We start from the raw sequence: 17011 nt of genomic DNA, 5'->3' as shown, positions 1-17011 counted from the left end.
GGTTTTATGTGCCAACTTGGCTGGGCCATGGTGCCAGGTTTTAGCTAAACACTAGACTAGATGCTGTGAAGGTATTTTTTAGATGTAATTAACATTTAAACCATAGACTTTGAGTAAAGCAGATTGTTCTGTCTCATGTCAGAGGGCCTCAGCCCATCACCTGAAGACCTGAATAGAAGAAAAAGATCGGCCTCCAAAGGGAAAGATGGAATTCTGCCTCCAGACCAGAGCTGCAACCCTTCCCTGGATGTCCGGCCTGCCAGCCTGCCCTGCAGATTTTCGACCTGCTAGCCTCCACAGTGTCATGAGCCAATTCCTAAAACACGTGTGTCTCTCTCTGTATACAGCCTATTTAATGGGTCTGTTTCTCCAGAGAAACAGAGACCTAGGGCTGCAACCCAGCACATGGAGATGGGGAGGGGTTGGGGTGGGATGGGGAAAGGGAGCCAGGAGCTAGGGCTGTGCAGCCCGGCTCTGGGCAGCCTTGCTGCTCAGCTTCCGGTGCTTTCTAAGGCCTGGCTGCATTCCTGCTCAGGGAAGATTGGTAAAACATTCTTGCATCCATACAATAATTTTGTTGTTGTTGCGCTTAAGCTAATTTGAGTGAGTTTTGTATGTGTAACCCAATACATTCTAATAACATTGACTCCTTTTTTTTGCATTTTTAGATTTTTCACTTTTTGACAACATGGCAAATAATGATGGAAGCTCACATAATTCGTCCTCTCTTCTGCTCCCAGAATAGCTGCAAGTTACACCCACTTAACACACAGGGTCACAGACAGCAAGACCCTCTTCCTACCAAAGGCTGCATTGGTAGGAAGGAAAGCAGAGACTGGCACTTGCAAACTTGCTCACCCTGCCCTGCTCCTACTAGCTCTGGGACCAGGGCCCGGGACATGGGCTTCCTATTTCTTAAGAGTCCTCAACTCTAACATGAGCTTAGCAATAGTGTCCACCCCACCAGGGGGTTGTAAGGACTAGGTTAGTTATTATCTGCTTTATAACAGAGCTTGGCACACAGTAAACAGGAAGACGTTATTTATTAGCCCTATTTCATCTATTTCTTACAAAATAACAAAAAGTGGTCGTTATTAACCTGGCTTAACAGCTGAGGAAATAGGCCTGGAGGAATCAAATCACCTGCCCAAGGTCACATAAGCGGTATTGAAAACAAGCTTTGCATCCCTCATTCTCTCCTACCAGGTGTGTGCTCCTCACAGAAGCTCCAGAGGGGCACTCTGCCCTCTGGCTCGGAAGGCCTTTGTTTTAAAGGGCTCCCTTCATCTCTCAAGGCTAAAGGGCATAACAACGCAAGTCATAAGGAAACAAAACAACAATAGGGAGGGACAGAGGTCCTGGGCAACCACAGTAGTGCAGAGGGGGTATGGAGGGGGCAGGGTCACCCCGGGGGTAGTACTTGGGCTTCTGGGGTGGGTAGACAGTACGAGCAGGGTTTAGCCAGATCATGCTCAAGATTCTGGTGAAGACAGACAGATAGAAGGGAGGGGTGAGGACAGAAGGGAGGCTGCTGAAATGGCAGCGATGAGATCACTGAGGCCTGGCCAGCACAGCTCTTGCTGGAAGAACAGAGGCCACATTCAAACCAGGGCCAGGGGAGAAGGCAGGGGCTGGGGAGCATCAGGCTGGAAGAGAAAGGTTGCCTTAGAAAAACAGGGGTCAGATGGATCCGTAGACGCGGACTGGGTGAAATTAGCAGCTAAAACGCAGCAAGCAGGGCCCTGTGTGCCCAGGATCTGTGTGGAAGGAGGGAAGAAGAGAGATGTTGCCATAGTTCGGGTTGTGAGTGGTCAAATATTAATCCTGGCCAGATATTAAAAGGACAAAGTGCTGAATCAATAATTAATAATTACTGCATAATCAATAATTAATCACAAGGAAGAACACTCAGAGTCAGCAGGCGAACTCTTGCTCATAGCTGGGGTGAGGTGGGGTGGCAAAGAGTTGGTTGGCAAAAAATCAGGACCCCTGGAGGGGCAGGCCTGTACCTGCCTGAGCTCCCCGAGGCCCAGAAGGCTTGTGGCCTTAGGGAGAGGAGAGCCTCACTGTCAACTGCTGGAGCGAAAACTGCTGTCCAGAGAACTCTGCCTGCCAAAGACAAGACCTCAGTTCTGTATTTATTGAGACTGCTGCATTCATCTTGAGGAAAAGTTATAGTGGAGACCACGAATCTGGGGCTTCAGGAAAGTTCTAGGACATATGCATCATGCACCCACTCATCTCCTATACTCCTATTTAGCTCACAGGGAATAGCTGCTTAATTGAAGCTCTGCAAAACAATTAGCACGAGTGCCACTCTTAATTTACCATATTAACAGTTCAATATTTCTATCTCAGTGGGCCATCTAAAAGTCAACACTGGCTAAAACACGAAGTTCACTGTAAGTATATAGTCAGTCTTGGGTGATGCAGGTTGGTTTCAATGCCACACACGTGCACACATGCAAACATGTCCACACACATGCACACACTTGCACACACATAACACGTGTGTTGTGGGGCCACTCTGCCAATTCAATGCCAGGCTTTTATCCTGCTTTGGAAATTAAACAGTGGTACAGTTCCTACTCTGGGACTGTTCTCTTCTAGGAAAATAACATGTTTTCATTCCCTCTGGGGAATTTTCATGTGCAGCTATGTCTATGCACTCCCAACAGCCCTTGGCTGTGCTCCCCAGGCAGGCAGCTCGCGGGGTCTCCCGTCCTTTTCCTGCTAAGCCTTCTGTCAGTCAACCAGATCATTCCTGGGTCGTATCTCTGCAATTAGGTCAAATGCAAAGTAATTCTGTCATTATTCAAAGTAAATATAAGGTAACAGATGCCAAAATATAAATGCAACACGTGTCCTCAAAATGCTTTTACTCTCCTCTGAGGTGGATTATTTGTACAACTACTTTCTACTTTAATACATTCAATCATGAATATTTTCAACAAAGCCAGGTCAATCTGATAACTCAATAGGTTATAATCTTCATAAACTGAATCCAACCACTCTATCTGGATGTTTCAAACCTTCATACTTTCCAGAGCCATTAGAGCAAAAATAAAACTTTTTAGAAAATTTAAAATGCCATACCTTAGAAACAACCATAAAATGTCCTGTGGGGTTCATTAGCATTTTATCTGTTTAGATAATAAAATCACTTATGGTTCTCTGACTTATAAGCTTCACTAAATTCCAACGAAGAGCGACAGTTAAATCTTCCAAACAGGGGTTTTAAAGGTTTGATTCAAAAGAAGACACTTTTTCATATTCTACACCAATTTTTTTTTAATTACTACATTAAGATATGACTGAAATCACACTGAGTTCTTACAAGCATCCCTATGGCGTTTATTCTGTCAGCTGGTCTACCTCAGTAAGGACTGTGTGCCACCTCTGTGCGTGTGGTCAATTGCAAAATTCTTGTCTGGTCCCATGAATCCAAGTGGATCAATAATCACCCATTTGTGAAAGGCCTTCTGCGACGTAACAGAAGTGGGAGAAACAAGTAAACAAATGCTTCTCGCAGTGAATATTCAGATTGTCTATTTAATGTTAACTTGACACCGAAATATTTTCCATGGGGCTGCCCCACTGGGAGGGTGAAGTGAAAGGTGAAGAAAAAAATAATTTTATATATAAAATTTCACTTCACACGGATTTATAAGAATGTGTTTTCTGCACAAATATAGGCCAAACAACATGGCTGTCAATCACGTTATTAATAGTTATTTTCCTTCTTTAAACAACCCCATCCAAAACTGTGTATTAACTTTGCCCCAACTATTTGAGTAGCTTGTCTGATCTCAAATTCACATCTCATCTAGTTTCACTGTCATTAGCAAACTGAGGCTGGCTTAGTTTTAAAATAGATATAAACTCAGGGAAACACATTTGCATTGGGCTTATAAATCATCACAAGTAAATGTCTTCCATACAGCACCCTAGGTGTGCTGACTAGGAAAAGGCAAGGAGGACAGAGAAACTCTGGAGACAGAGGATTTAACTTCTAGCACCACCTCACCGCCTTCACCAATACATTTCTTAGTTTACAGCACCATCTAGTGTCTTCTTTACATTGTTTAGGGATTAAAGATGATACCGGATTCATTTTACTAAATGATCTGGCACCATAAGGACATGTTATTTGCACCATGTGTTTAGGACGTGTCCATTACGATCTCTTCTTCACAGATCTACACAAGCATCCATCAGTGTGTGATGCCTTCAGAGCTTTCTCCACTACCCCCTTCCCCCATTTTCATATGGAAGATATACCCTGTTAAGTCATAAACAGCTGGGGTGGGGGTACATCATTAAGTCAAAGCAGATTCAGTCCCTAAGAAAAAAATAAATGGCACTTTACATGAAAAGTCTCTAACACATGTGCAAAAGCCAAAGTCCTTACACATTTCTATCTAGAAAAGAAGTGAAGGTCAGGCTGCAAAAGTGTTTTCCACTAGACCATGTTCACTTGGCAAGCAATTTCTGTTAACTTCTAACCAATTAAAACTTTGTGCAAATATAACTTAACCTTCTACTGAAATATCTTTTTGCACAACAATTCATCTTCTATTCTCATGTATTCTAGTCACATGCACTTAATTTTCCATATATAGAGTTTGGACATAAGTAGAACAAGAAAACCAGGTATTATACGGTTAGAGTATTATTCTCTATCATATTTATGATATTTAAAGATACTCAGCAAACACAAAAGCAAACCACCTAACCACAACTCCAAATAAAAAAACAAATGGAATCAATGCTTTATTTCACGGGTTCCTACACACAGGCAGGATTTGAGGCAGAAAATAAAATCCCTAGAATTAGTCTGTCCAGCAAATGCATATAAATATCCTTGTACCTAGAAAGAGCTACACAGACATAACTCCTGGCTTTCAGGGTTTACAAGAGAAACCTCCTTCTCCCAACCTTTGTCGAAAATGGCATTCTCTTCTCTCTACCCAGCTCACAAAAGAGAAGGGGAACCAGCATTTTCAGTCTCTAGTGATTGAGAAAACGCCTATCAATAAACTGATGAATTTAACAATTTGTAAGACTATATGTTTTTCGGTTTTTCATTATGAACAGACACATCAGCAAAAGAGTCGTGGCCTATGCTAATGGGCAGTGGCAGGGCTCCAATCAGTGCTGGTGCCTATGGAGACTCAGAAGTCTCCACTCCGACTCCCAGGACCCACAGGCCACATGGGCAGAATCGCCATCCAAAGCATATTCAAAGTTCGTGATGACATAAAATGGACAAAAATAAACATATATCCTGGGCATAACATAGTTAGACAAAGCTAAAATCACGAGGATCCTCTCAGTTTGCTGAGGCTACACTCACTTGTTCCCTGATTACTATTTACAGGTGGTTTCTTAGTTATTTTTCTTAGAATGTTTTTTTTCTTCTCCTAAGACAAATGCAGGCTAGTGTATCCAGGAAGGCTGCATGCATATTAATCCTATATCCAATTCCCTGAGGGCAGGGGCATTTTCTTCTGCTACCTTGAAACTCCATCCAGACTCTGCTCCAAGAAGATACCAACATGACTTACAGATCCAGGGCCCTACTCAACAATTCTACAGATAACACAAAATATGGAGACTACTGATTCTCTGCTTTCATAAAATCTGTCCTCTGCTCTCCTTAAAGCTACATTTAAATATACACATTCTTTCTAAATAAAGCACTACCCCACCCTTTGAGTGTTTAAGTATCTGTGGCTGCTATTTAGATTCAAAGCAACCAAGAAGCAACTGAGAGCCAAATCCCAGTCTACAACCATGAAGATGAGGCACAGAGCAAGCACAGCTCATGAACTGCCTGGCAGGGTGCAGAAGGCTGGGAGACAAGAAGAGGAGCCCCTCCACGGAGAAGCCTCTGGCTCTACCCCAAAGACTACCATTGGATATGCAGAGAGCCCTGAGCTGCATTCCTGACCCTTTTGGACTTCAGGCAAGCTGCTCCAGTCTTCCGGCCTCCTCTTAGTCCCAACTCGAGGAGCGATGGTGTTTATGGCTCCCAGGATGCGGCCCAACCTTGAGGCTCTCCAGACTCTTTCTTCTTTGTTTCCTTGAAAATGTGACTGTTAACAGTGGATAGAGAAAAATCTGTATTTTACAAATGAGCTGCTAAAATCATATCTCCCTTGTGGAAGGAGAGAGGATTCTTACAACGAAACAACCAGGAAATGATTCTGTTGCCAAAATAATCTGGTTTATGAGCCTCTTTCCTCTGTGTGCACACGGAGCCTGCCATGAAGCACTGAAAAGACTGCCTGGGCATCTGAGTGTATTTGAGTTTACGGGGCTCCTTCAAAATGCGAAAGTAAACATTTGATATGCTTTCTTCAAGTTTCCATTTGCATTTTTCATGTTTCATGGGGGCTGCACCCTTGCCTTCCATGTGAGGTGTAACTTCCCCTTTTAAGTCATTTTGCCCTAGCCTTCCTGCTTCTGCGCCTGGTAGGAGTTTAATATCACCAGCCAGGGCTGCCAACCTAATAGAATTTCTGACTCTGGGTGTGTCAGTGCTGGGCGGAGGAGTCTCTGAGCTCCTGGCTGATGAATCCTGAGTGTGTCAGGTGATCCTTAGAAGAGACAGAGCAGGAGATGGTGGGGGGGCTTTGCTTTCCTTGGCTGGAGGCAGCCCTGCCACCCACTCAACCCAATGTTTCTGTTGCCCCCTAGCACTGGCCACCTTGGGAACCAAGATATTGGGAAGGGACCTGAAGGGCATAAGGGAATCCAGAGACCCTTGAGAAGGGATGGTAGCTCACCTCAGAACGCCTGGAGCAGTTGGCTAAACACAGCAATTTTAGGACCCCCTGACCCCTTTGTCCAGGGTGTGGCAAGTCACTCCAGTGAGGAAGAGAGTTTGGCAGGTGGCAGCCTGCCTTTGCATCTGTTTGGGTAGATTGCTAGGCTCTGCTCATTTTGGCCTACACCTCTGCTGACGTCTTCCCAGGCTCTGGGATTTAGGTGGGAAAAGTTATTAACGTGCCCTCAGGCAGGGTCAGAGCCATGATATCTGCTATTTGGTGTTTTTGGTTAAGTGTGTGAAAAGGATTGGTAACAGTATTTGAAAATCAGTGATCATGTCGGCTCAACATCACCCGAACAAAGGGATGACCCCCATTTTTGCTTTTTATCTTTCAGGCCTTTAGTATTTCCAGTTAAGTATTTGACAAGTTAAAAACCAATATATATACTACTTTGTTTCTGTACTTTCTGGCTTGTCATTTTATAGCAGTGGTTTGAAAAGTTTTAAATCAGAAATGAGTATTTACACTTTGGAAAATATATTTGAATCAGAGAGGAAAGGTGGCCTAAGGAATGAGATTTCATGACAGAAAATGGTTTTTATTAATTAGTAACTGTCAGCATATAGTTTCTGGTCCAATTCAAAGGGGAGGGAAACATAAATCTGTTAAATCTCAATGCTCACACTGAAATGTTGCAATGGGGAAATTTGGGCTTATTCATATTCAATAATTAAATATCTTCAAAGCTTAGAAGAAATACAAATTTGTTTTTCTTTCTTTGTTCTATTTTTAAAAAGTAAAAGCAGGTATATGCCCCCCAAAATTGAAAGTAGGGACTTGAACAGACAATCGTACACCCTTGTTCACAGCAGCACTATTCACAACAACCAAAAGGCAGAAACAGCACAAGTGTCCCTCAACAGATGAACAGATAAAGAAAATGTGGCACATATACACACAATGGAATATCATTCAGCCACAAAAAAGGAAGGTGCCTCTGAAACGCACTAGAACTCAGAAGAACCTTGAGGACATAGTAAGCCAGACACAAAAGGACAAACACTGTCTGATTCTGCTCATGGGATCCCTAGAGTAGTCAAATTCCTAGAGATAGTGGAATGGTGGTGGCCAGCGGCTGGGGAAGGAAATGGGGTGTTATTTATTTGATGGGTACAGAGTTTCATTTTTGCAAGATGAATAGAGTTCTATGGATGGATGGTGGTGATGGTTGTGCAACAATGTGAACGTTCTTAATGCCACTAAAATGTGCATTTAAAAATGGTAAGGATGGGCTGGGAGCAGTGGTTCACGCCTGTAATCCCAGCACTCTGGGAGGCCGCAGCAGGTGGATCACCTGAGGTCAGGAGTTCGAGACCAGCCTGATCAACATGGCGAAACCCTGTCTCTATTAAAAATACAAAAATTAGCCAGGTGTGGTGGTGTGCACCTGTAATCCCAGCTACTCGGGAGCCTAAGGCAGGAGAATCACTTGAACCCGGGAGGCGAACATTGCAGTGAGCTGAGATCGCGCCACTGCATTCTGGCCTGGGTGACAGAGCGAGACTCCATCTCAAAAAAATGAATAAATAACAAAAAATAAAAAATAATGGTAAGGATGGTAAATTGTGTTAGGTGTATTTTACCACAATTAAAAATAATAATTAAAAAACAAACACAGTTTTTAAATTGAATTGTTCCCAGGTTACCCTCCAGGTGATGCCAAGCAGATTGGCTTGTTAAAGGACCAGGACAAGGCTGGTCATTTCCTAAGTTACACTAAACATAGATTCCTCTTCCTAGAAAAATAAGAATTTTCAGTATAAATGTGTATGCTTCCCCACCAATCCTGCAGACCACGGCAGGTGGGATTTTAAAAAACTGTTTATCTTTAATGACACATGCAAAGTGCCGCTGCCAGCGGAGGCTCATTAAATTAAACTTACAAAAATGTAGAAAGTCTATCTCCTTTTACAGACAGCTGGGCCAACAGCCCCTCACCCATTTCCCCAGGACAACTGGTAGCAAAGGCTAAAGTCTAGGGCAAACTTCAGAACCAAATGCAGATAGCCTGGCGGCCAGACAACTGCAACTCGATCATCACCAAAAAAAAAAAAAAAAAAAAAGTAAGGTAATAATTAATCACTCTGTACTTTGATTCCAGTGAGATTTTTTTTAATTGTGGTTTAGGGAGTTGTACAATAATTCTATTTAAAAAAAATAAGGAAAGCAATTCATCTTAGTGATTTCATCAAAGACCTGGCATCCAATGTTCAGTGAGCATCCCCTAGAAAAGCATGTAAAGTTTCCTCTTCCCTGGGTTTCATCCTGCTACACTGTTGCAAGGAAGCACCTGGGCATTACTAAGATCCCGTCAGGCCCTTTACGACTGCCTGGACTCTGCACCATAGAGCCTATACAACACAGGAAACAAATTTTCCACCACCAAAACATTACAGCCTGCCCAGCAAGAACCAAAACCCTAAGCTAAAACTGCAGTTAATATGCATAGATTCAGCTAAGCAATTTCTATCTGTACTACTCAAAAGACACTTCGGGAGTGACAGAGAAACATACCCACAAAATATCACCCAAAAAGAGCGAAGGATTAACGGTATCTTTCTCAAGTCTTCCTTAGCCATTTGATCTGTTTCCTCTCAGGCTTTTTATTTCAATTCCTAATTCTTCTATTACATCAAAGTCACGGAGAAGCAGAAGTACAAGAAACTATATAAATAACTTGTCATTCTGGAAGGTTCTCATTTTCCATGAACCCTAAAAATATTAGCCCGAGAACACTGGAATTGAAGAGGGAAAATCCAGGTAATGGTCCAAATTTCTGTCACTCACTAGCACTGTGCTCTCAGAAAGTCCATTTTTTAAAGGTAAATTAGACACCGGGGAATCTTTACCATCACATCCAATGTTCACACTCTATGATTCTGTGGATTTAACTCCATAAATTAAAAATCCATTCATTTACCCGATATTTTTCTTCATTCAACAAATATTTGCTGAACACTAACTACATCACTTCAGGTATTGGAAATATAGATGTTAACAAAACAGACACAAATCCCTGCCACCTCGATGCAGTGACGTCTTAAGCAACGACCTTTGGAAAACGATTTACAAGGCTAAATATAACATAGCAAGAAAGGACAGGAAACTGTTTTTACTACTTCTGGAAAATAATTCCCTCCACAAAGAAGCTAAAACCTGCTTCAGTTAAGCGGCAAGTAAAGGAGAGACGAGGGGGTGGACATATCCCGTAGGAAAGAAAGAGTGGGCACCCAAGGGCAAGGGGTACTGGAGCCCAAAGGAGGGATCCCAAGCCCCAGCGTTCTGCAAGAGAGGTGAAGGATGAGTGGGAAGTCAAGGCAAGTGCAGAGTCGAGCACAGTGTGCGTCCTCAGACGAAGAGTTTCTTGGCAGAGTTCATGACGCTCCCAGTTTATAAAAGTATCCCAGAGGCCAGAAATTCTCCTAGGATGGTTATGCACACTGCTTGGCAGAGAGAAGAGTTTTAAAATGAGATCTCTGTTTATAGGCAAGACAGTCAAGTAGAGGGCATTCGGCTCTAAAAAGAGCCTGAATTCTAAGGCATCAGGATGAGAAAAGTCATTCTAGGAGAACAGTACCAGGCGATTCCAAGAAATTGCAGTTCTCCAAAAACTGAAATGCCCAGGAGAGAGAAGCTGGTTTTCCAGAATGTGGATGGAAATGCAGTTTAACCAGAAAAACAGGACATTCCAGATGGGCCTGAAGGGGCAGATGATCTAAAGCTGTAACCCTCAAACTGCCAGATGCGTGGGGCCACCTAGGAACTTCTGGGGTGGGAAAACCAGTTCCTGAGACGCACCTGGCATTCTGATTCCCAGTCTCCGGGGATGGACTCAGAAAATGCACAGAGTTCCTGTTAGGGTCTGAATATCTGTGTTCTCCCAAAATTCGTATGTTGAAATCCTAACCTCTACAGTGAAGGTATTAGGAGGTGGGGCCTTTGGGAGGTGATTGGGTCATGGGGGTAGAACCCAAATGATGGAATTCGTGCCCTTATAAAGCCCTGGAGAGACCTTTCCCCATTCCACCATGTGAGGACACGGCAAGAAGACGCCATCTGTGATGCAGAGGGAGAGTCATCACCAGCTGCCAGATCTGGGAGCACCTTGATCTTGGACTTCCCAGCCTCCAGAGCTGGGAGAAATAAATTTATGTTGTTTGTAAGCCACCCAGTTGATGGCATTTTCTTACAGCAACTCGAACAGACTAAGACAGTTCCAAAATGAATGCTTACTATTTTTAAGATAATTATTTACGAGGTGCCTTCTGAACAATGCTCCAGGGAGAGGGGATGCTCCAGGTTTTGATGAACAAAGTGTGGGACAAGCACAGGGAGAGAGATTTCACAGTAGGGAGTCATGAGAGAGGAAAAGACTCAAGTTATGATTTTTATGTTTCTCTCTATAGAACATCACATTATTAATGAGCATGACAAACAAAAGCCACCATTTTTTGAGCACCTGCAAGGTACCAGATCCTATGCCAGGCAATTCTCATAGTTCAAGCTATTCCTAATCTTCCTACCATACCAGCCAAACAGGCATTTTTATATATTTCAGGGGAAGAAACTGAGGCACCCAATAACTTGGCTACCAAGACACAGAGTGGAGAGTCTGCCTAACTCCAAAGTTGCACATACTGTCTCCTTACACTTTAATAATTTTCTTTAGTTTTTTCCTCACTAAATGTTAAGTTTTATTTTTTTATTTAGACCTTTGTCAGTGAACTTGCGTTTCTATAAGGCTGGAGCTGCCCTTGCCTCATGACCTTACCCTGAGTCTGGCACACAGCAGGTGCTCAGTATATGTTAGTTGAGTAGGTGGGAAATAGATTCATCAGTTTCTGTCAATCAAGCGGTAGAATTTTTCCGAAAGCCAGACAGCCAGGCAGAGTTCCCAAACTCTCTGGAGGCTGCTGTATCTCCAATCTTTTAGTTTCTTGGAAAAAGGCCCAGAGGGTAACCCACCAGGTACATAAATGCCAGATTGTCTTATTCCAAAAATGGATGGCATGTGTCCAAAGAAAAGTTGTTCCAGGCCCAGGAATCTATTGGCAGGATACATTCCTCAGCAGTCAGGCCTTACCAACTCTACCTGACCATGCCAGGCCTCCCTGCTCCTCCACAGGCTCCAGGAGTGACACTTAACAAGCCCTCCTCTATGGCGAGCCTTCACACCTCTGCCTTCAATCCTGCCTTGCCCATCCCAATAGTGTTTCTGTCCAGGAAGTGCAGCGAATGCAACGCCTGCCCTGGGCTTCTCTGCTCTGGGAAACCCCCGCTGCCTCTTGCATGCACGCTTCCCACACAAGCCCAAGCCTTTCATGTCACCACTCAACCCTGGATGCAGCTCCATGCATCTGCGGGTCCTGCCGGAGGGAAGACACCATTTTGCGTGTCACTACTTTCTTCTCTGCTTCCGCATGGTGTCTACAAAACAACAAATCTGCTGTCCTTCTACGGAACAGCAGCTGCCCATGATATAAGGTCAATCTCCCCCTCAGTACCTTATCCTACCAGCAGAGACCACAACGGAATTTGAGAAGTTGGCACTTGGTGGGATGCTGGGCGCTGCCCTGGGAAGATTTCTATTTCCAAATGGAAGGTGAAAATAAGAGTGTGTCTGACACATCATGTACTTACTGCTCACATCTCCAAGGAGTATAGACACTTAGCACTCAACAAAGCCAAATTCAGTATTGTATTTCACAAGTATTCCTCGTCTGTTCTGCTCAATGCAGCGTATGCTGGTGAAAAAGAGTGGTTCAGATTGAGAAACCGTGGAGGGGAGGGAGGAACAGTACAAGAATCTAGCACTATGCCAAATGTTCACATATGGCATCTAAGTAGCTTTATGCCAAACCATGAGCTAAATGCTATCAGCCACATTTCACAAATGAGAAAACCAAGGTCAGCAAGGCTAAAACACACACTCAGCACCACACAGCCATGAGTAAAACTTGATTTCTCCTCTGGTTTAACTACAAATCCAACACCTTTCACAGTTTTCCCAAAGATTTAAAAAACGACAACATGATCCCTGGGCTTAAGGAACATAAACTGCAAAGACAGACACGTATTTGATAATTTAATAAAGTGAAGTATGACAGGTCTGGGGAAGAAGTAAAAAGCCACACGGGATACCAAAGAGGAAGCAGCTGCTTTTAATGGCCAGAGGGAGAAAGAGAAGCATCCAGGGAGAAGGTAGTGTCATCTTTGTCAGGATCAAAGAATGAGAGAAACTTAAACACACAAAAGAGGTTAAATTATTCCTGGCTAGGGGCTACCCATAGACAAAGGCTGGGGAGGGCAAAAATAAACAGTGGTTCCAGAAAAGCAAGCTGTCTGTGCAGCTGGCCCAGGTGATGTGTGTATAGGAAGGACGTGAGAAGACGCCAAAGGGTAGAGTGAGGACTCGCTCCAGGGCCACTGAATCCCACTCTCAGAGAAGACAATGGTATTCCTAGACTGTTTTAAAAAAAAAAAAATCTGACAACCACATAAAATAGCCAGAAGGTGCAGAGGCAGGCAGCCAGTGACAAGGGTGGGGGTCAGGGGTGGGTGAGGGGAAGCAGAGGTGGAGCAGATGTTGAGTGAGACCTGGCAGAAACCAAACTGTGGGCAAGCACGTGAACAGGGAAAGATGGATTCCAGGTCGCTGCAGAGCGCAGCAGAAGCAGGGGTGGAGGTTATCAGGGGCTTACTGTGAGTCTGTGACAGGAAGTACTCCCAACCAAGGAGAGGTGGCCATGCACAGAGCCTGCTCCTGCTGGAGGGTGGAGGCCAGGAAGGGTCCAACCAGACAACTTGCCTTCATCTCTCTCCGAAACCACTCCCTGCTTCAAATACCCACAGGGGATTAGCCTCAGTAATAACAGAGTCTAGAGTCACTGGGAGTGCCCCGTCCACTCCAAGGTGTGGAAACCATTTTGCCATGATGCAGAAATCTAGCTGATCCCCCCCATCAGTAGCTGGGGTGCTGCAGGGAGTCTTCATTCAGGATGCTGAGTCCTCAAGAGGAAGCACTAGTTATGCAAAGGTACTTTCAGCCATTTGGTACACAAGTAGATTAGAGGCCTGCTGCAATTATTTTTCAGTGCATTTAAAAATATATCCACAAAGATGGGAAGGTTAATGGCTGGGCACTAACTTCCTCTTGTCATTGCCCCCTCACCCTTTGAACAACTCAGGACTATCAAAGACTTTCTTGGTCAGGCTGAATCCAAAGTTAAAGGGGTTTAGTGGCCAGTCCATGCAGGTTGTAAGGGAAACAGCTGGGGGTGGGGAGACCACAAGGCAGGCTCCTGGCTCCAACACGTGCTGAGTCTCGGGGCGCCCTTGAACACCGAGCGTTAAACACCACTGAAATGTCTGCTCCTCAGAGGGTCACTGTAAGGATTAACTGCAAATGTGCATACAGTGTCTACCCATAGGTAAGAAACTAACATTTCTGAGGACCTCCTTAGAGATGGGGATTAATTCATAGTGGGGAATATAGTATTAGCCATGTTAACAAAAGTGATATTGGAAACCTTGCTAAATTGCTTCTGAAGGCAATACTAGTACATTCTGTAGCAAATGACAGAGGGTTTTTTTTTTCCTTGTAATCTAACTGAAATTCTCTAGTGTGACATCTTCCTTTGGGGATAGAGTTTAAAATTGTATAAGAAAGATAACTCATGCCAAAATAAGGAAGCATTCTACTTATCCGGAATGACTAGAGGCTGGCTGATTAGTACTGGTTAATTATGGTTAAAAAGGAAAAAGAAGGCCGGGCGCGGTGGCTCACGCTTGTAATCCCAGCACTTTGGGAGGCCGAGGCGGGCGGATCACGAGGTCAGGAGATCGAGACCACGGTGAAACCCCGTCTCTACTAAAAAATACAAAAAATTAGCCGGGCGTCGTGGCGGGCGCCTGTAGTCCCAGCTACTCAGAGAGGCTGAGGCAGGAGAATGGCGTGAACCCAGGAGGCGGAGCTTGCAGTGAGCCGAGATCGCGCCACTGCACTCCAGCCTGGGCGACAGAGCGAGACTCCGTCTCAAAAAAAAAAAAAAAAAAAAAAAAAAAAGGAAAAAGAAAAAAAAAAAAGGCTGGGCGCTGTGGCTCACGCCTGTAATCCCAGCACTTTGGGAGGCCAAGACGGGCGGATCACCTGAGGTCAGGAGTCTGAGACCAGACTGACCAACATGGAGAAACCCCATCTCTACTAAAAGTACAAAATTAGCCGGGCGTGGTGGCGCATGCCTGTAGTCCCAGCTGCTCCGGAGGCTGAGGCAGGAGAATCTCTTGAACCCGGGAGGCGGAGGTTGTGATGAGTCAAGATCATGCCGCTGCACTCCAGCCTGGGCAACAAGAGCGAAACTCTGTCTCAAACAAACAAAACAGAAAAAAAAGAAAAAGAAAAAAAAAGGTTAATTTAGGCAAAGTACAATACAGTGGAAAAATATAACACAAACATTGGATTTTAGGATACAGAATATTCTCATTTCTACCTAGGGGAAATTTAAAAGTATTCTTTCATCATTGATCTTAATGAAATGAAAGAATTATTTCTTTCTAAGTTGTACTCTGCTACTTCTAAAAAGGATTTGCAATTCCTTGGACGGAAACAGTCCATATGTTGTGGATCATTAAATGAGAAATGACTCACTGCTCACCACTGCGTCCCCTGGGCCTGGGCCCCAGGCCTCCTATTGCCTAGACAAGCAACCGATACTTGTTTCACAAATGAATGAACGAATGAACGAATGAATGAAAGACAGAGGGAAACTGTGGAGCAAGGGGATGAAAAGCAAACACACCAGGGGAACAGAAAGAGTTGCTGGGATAAAGCCCTCTATTGAGCTGCGAGCATCCTGACAGCTAAAGGAAACATGAAACATTAATGGAGTCCAATTATCTGCCAAAGGGGACCAGACAAAAGAGTGGCGTGAACTGTCAGAGCATGGGGAAGGCGAAGGCCCCGACTAGCTGAGATTTGAAAAATTACAAAGGATGACAATGGCTTTTTCAGTTCTGCTCCAAATACGGACCAGGAGGGAGAGGTCTGCTGCTTGCCTAACACTGGGGCAAAACAAAGAGAACGCAGGCTCCTCAATGCCTTTTTTGTTCCTATCTTCCTTATTAAGACAAATGATCTTCAAAGTGGAAAGGAAGGAATAAGCACAATTAAAGGGAAACCACTGTCCCAGGCAGGGGGGGCAACTGTAGGGATTCGATCTACCGCTTTCAAGGCCAAGGAAAACTCAATCCCTACAGCTGAAATCTCAGTTTGAGCCATGGAACGATCTGAGGAATCAAAAAGAAAGAAAATACTGGTGGACTTGGATAAGGAAGGAGGGCTAATCTAGAAGCAGAATAGTAGAGGGATGAAATGCTTAGAGGCCAGAGCCCACCAGCCTGGGTTCAAATCCCAGCTCTGCCACTCTCAAGGGCTGTGATCTGGGCAACTCCCCTACTTCTGGCTTCAGTTTCCTCAGTTTCCCTATAAATATGGAGATAATAATAGTGCCTACCTCATATGACAGGTAGATTCAATGGGTTAAAATATGAAGCATAAGTTCTTAATAGGTTAGGAACCTACTATTACAGCTGGAGAAGTCACTTAAGCATGTAAGAAAGAGATGAAGGTAAGAAATCATGACATTATCTAATAAACTATACTATCATAATTTAACTGTAGGTTGCAGAATAACCATTAATGACATGTACAAATGCTATTATTTGGTGTGGCATGACTCCATTTCCATAAGGCAGAAATAAAATATGGGCATTAGTTATTTTGTGGGAAAAGGATTATAGATGATTTTTCTCTTAGCTTTTCTGCATCTCAACCCGAATAGAAGGCATTTAGTGTCTGGGGTGGGGGCAGTCACAGAAATCACAATTATCATCAACTTTGGCATCAGTGTGCAACCAGAGACCAACATTCACTACTTTTCAGGACTGTGCTGAGCGTTTCAGAAAAAGAAAGTTACCACTGGAAATAGCACAGTCTCACCATAAGAAAATGATACTAACAAAAGTTACTTTTGCATAGACACAGTTAGCCCCCCATATCCACAGATTTAACCAATTGAAGGTTGAAAATATTAAGAAAAACAGAGTGTACTTGCACATGTACAGACTTTTCTCGTCATTATTCTCCAAATAATGCAGTGTAACAACTATTTCCATAG

General features: G+C 43.9%; 1 protein-coding gene across 15 annotated transcripts in view; it reads right to left on the bottom strand.

Moving 5' to 3' along the window:
* GRB10 (growth factor receptor bound protein 10) overlaps nt 1-17011 on the bottom strand; it is a 204259-nt gene that overhangs the window by 85980 nt on the left and 101268 nt on the right. The window lies entirely within an intron of this gene.

This window comes from Symphalangus syndactylus, chromosome 9, assembly GCF_028878055.3.
Source record: "Symphalangus syndactylus isolate Jambi chromosome 9, NHGRI_mSymSyn1-v2.1_pri, whole genome shotgun sequence".
Lineage (NCBI taxonomy): Eukaryota > Metazoa > Chordata > Mammalia > Primates > Hylobatidae > Symphalangus > Symphalangus syndactylus.
The sequence above is the reverse complement of the archived record's forward strand: the minus strand, read 5'-3'. Positions and strand labels throughout refer to the sequence as shown.